Source organism: Neofelis nebulosa, chromosome 1, assembly GCF_028018385.1.
Source record: "Neofelis nebulosa isolate mNeoNeb1 chromosome 1, mNeoNeb1.pri, whole genome shotgun sequence".
Classification (NCBI taxonomy): Eukaryota; Metazoa; Chordata; class Mammalia; order Carnivora; family Felidae; genus Neofelis; species Neofelis nebulosa.
In genome coordinates, this window is record NC_080782.1 from 78,630,663 (window position 1) to 78,633,539 (window position 2,877).

The following is a 2,877-nucleotide window of genomic DNA, read 5'->3' on the forward strand; positions in this document are numbered from 1 at the left end:
CACTCCCAAATTATAGTCTGCAAAACAAAGAATTTATGGAATTTAATGCATACTTCTCCACACTCGTTATTATTTTAACTTATATTTTAATAATAAGCCCTGTCAAACACTTGACTTCAAGTCTTATCTTAAAGACCATCTTTGTTGTTTTTAAAATGATTTTTGCTTCCATTTTGTTTAATTAATATTAGAATTTGCAGGAAAGGTAATGCATATAAAAACACATTTTGTTGAAGCTTCTAGATCTTCTAGCCAGACCAAATAGTCTTCTGTTATCTAGCTTAACCCATGCACAGAGCAAAGACGTTCTGCCTCTTCAACAGTAAATTCTCACACCACCATGTCCACCTCTGCTTTCTCTTCATCTCTTCAACAACTTTCTGGTTCCAACCAGAGCCAAAGGGTTATAGCCACCTATTACCAGTCCACAGCCAGCTTCCTGGGCTCCATATTGCCACCACAGCCTGATTACAGCAGCAGTAAATCCTTTCCACCGTGGACTCCAACTGTCAACAACCCTACAGTGGCCAACCTGTAAATGCTAAGCCATCCCAAACTGCAAATTCTAGGACCATATAAAGAACTCTCAACAATGAAATACCAGGATCAAAAGAAAAGCTTTGAGTCAAGATTTGGAGAGAAAGCTGAAATGTAAAGACAGTGTTCTTCATAATGGAAGTCAATGGCTAACATATGAGAAGATAGATTGCAGATTACTAGAATCACAGAATGTAGTTGCTGTGTTTCAAGCTCAAAATGATAGCACAATTTCAAACACACACGACTATAAGTTCCAAAGTCACAAGTAAGAAGTAGATCATTTTTGAAGGGATACGTGAATGATCAGGATTCAATCCAGAAGAAATCTTACCCACCATATTTTATTCAAGTGTGAGAGAACATGTTGACTGAATTGGAAGATTCTGCAGCATGAACTTTGTAGAGAGTGGACCACCAGCTCCTAATATGTCATTCTGTATAAATGGAAGACCAGTTTAATCAGATGATTTGCACAAAATGATGATGTCTGAGAAGTGTTATCATTCATTCATCTTTGAAGTGATGAGAGCTTCAGATGCAGGGTTTTTGCATGTGCTGCCTTGAGCTGAACAGGAGAAGTCACATTTACTGTGCTGGTGAGCGTCCTTGCAAAAGAACAGAGAAGAGCACCAATTTTCACCTTTAGACAACAAAGCAAAAAGGTTTTTGAGGGAGATTCAGTGAAGCTAGAATACCAGATCTCAATAGTTCCTCCACCAAACTTTCCGGAAAAGAAATAACAAAATGGTGCAATTTAATGCTGACCAAATAAATTTATAGCATGATAACTATAGATTAGTTACTTTATTGATAAAAGTTGTAAAAAAGAAAGATTCTGGTGTTGGTAGTTATTAAAGATAAGCTAATGAGTGACCACACATAACAGATTAGATGTTGTAGCCTGTGCAAACCAAACTCTTCCAACTCCTAAGCTGTTATGTGCTCAACCAACTTTCAGCAAATATTTACCATTAAACAGGAAAAATTTAGATGTGAAATAAACTTTTAACCCATAAGGAGAATTTCAGCATCTGGCAGCTTAGTCTGGAATCTGTGAAAATGAAAAACCTGAATCACTCTATCAAGATGGGAAAACACAGTGATATATTTGATTAAATTTTTGAAGTAAGTCCATAGGTGTTTTAACAGAATATGGCTTTATTAGGTAATATAACTGATATATGTGTGTGTGTTTTCATATTTATTTATTTTTGAAAGAGAAAGACAGAGTGTGAGTGGGGGAGGGGCAGGGAGAGAGGGAGACACAGAATCTCCAGGCTCCAGGCTCCCAGCTGTCAGCACAGAGTCCAATGCAAGGTTCAAACCCACAGACCACGAGATCATGACGTGAACTGAAGTCAGACACCTAATCCACTGAGACACCCACGCGCCCTGATATATATGTATTTTATATGTATATGTCATACATACACATATAATATATATGTGTATAAATATATATGTATATTATTTATTCCTTGACTCTTACATATTCTAGCTGTTGATCTGGTTTGTGAAGCCTACAGAAAATCTGGGTTTATAATTGAGAAGACTATTTAAAATGTGGACTTTTAACCTTTAAGTCATACACACTTGACAGTTGCAGGTTATGAATTAATACCAACGTTTTAAACACATTTAATGCTTGTTGTAGGGTTTATTGGTACAGTCTATAAATACTGTTTAACCTGTTTTCTCTTATACTTACTAATATGGTATAGATTATCAGAGTGTTCCATAGTTTTATATCAAAAGAGAATTAAAATCCAAGTATAGAAACAACAACAAAAAACCCCACACATTTCTTCTCACACCAAAACAAGTAGCTATTATCTAGGTAATTTTTCTCAGGGAAAATCAAGCAAAATGTTAATTATGATTGATTTCATTGTTTCGTCTCAGTCTTTTGTCTCCTTTCAACTTTATTCCTAAGTTTCCTACTACTTTATTTTCCATTGGATTTATTTTTTTAACAAAAAAAAATTTTAGAGAGCTGTTTTTAATTGGGATAACTTTAAAGTTAAGAAAGTTAAGGATGAACCCTAGGAGGGTAGTAGGTGTAATTTCACAGTCAACAAGGCATCATCTGAGTCTTAGATTTGCTGGCTTTTAGAGTGTTCACATCAAGGGGTCCCTGGGTGGCTCAATCGGTTTAGCGTCTGACTCTAGCTCAGGTCATGATATCACAATCTGTGAGTTTGAGCCCCACATCAGGCTTTGTGCCTACAGCTCAGAACCTGGAGCCTGATTCAGGTTTTGTGTCTCCCTCTCTCTGCCCTTCCCCTGCTCACATTCTGTCCCTCTCAAAAAATAAGATAAAAACATAAAAAATTTAAA

At 36.3% G+C, this 2,877-nt stretch overlaps 1 pseudogene; it reads left to right on the forward strand.

The window, feature by feature from the left end:
* The first annotated feature begins 208 nt into the window (after window positions 1–208).
* LOC131517040 (myotilin-like) lies at window positions 209–1,643 on the forward strand (annotated as a pseudogene).
* The last annotated feature ends 1,234 nt before the right edge of the window (window positions 1,644–2,877 follow it).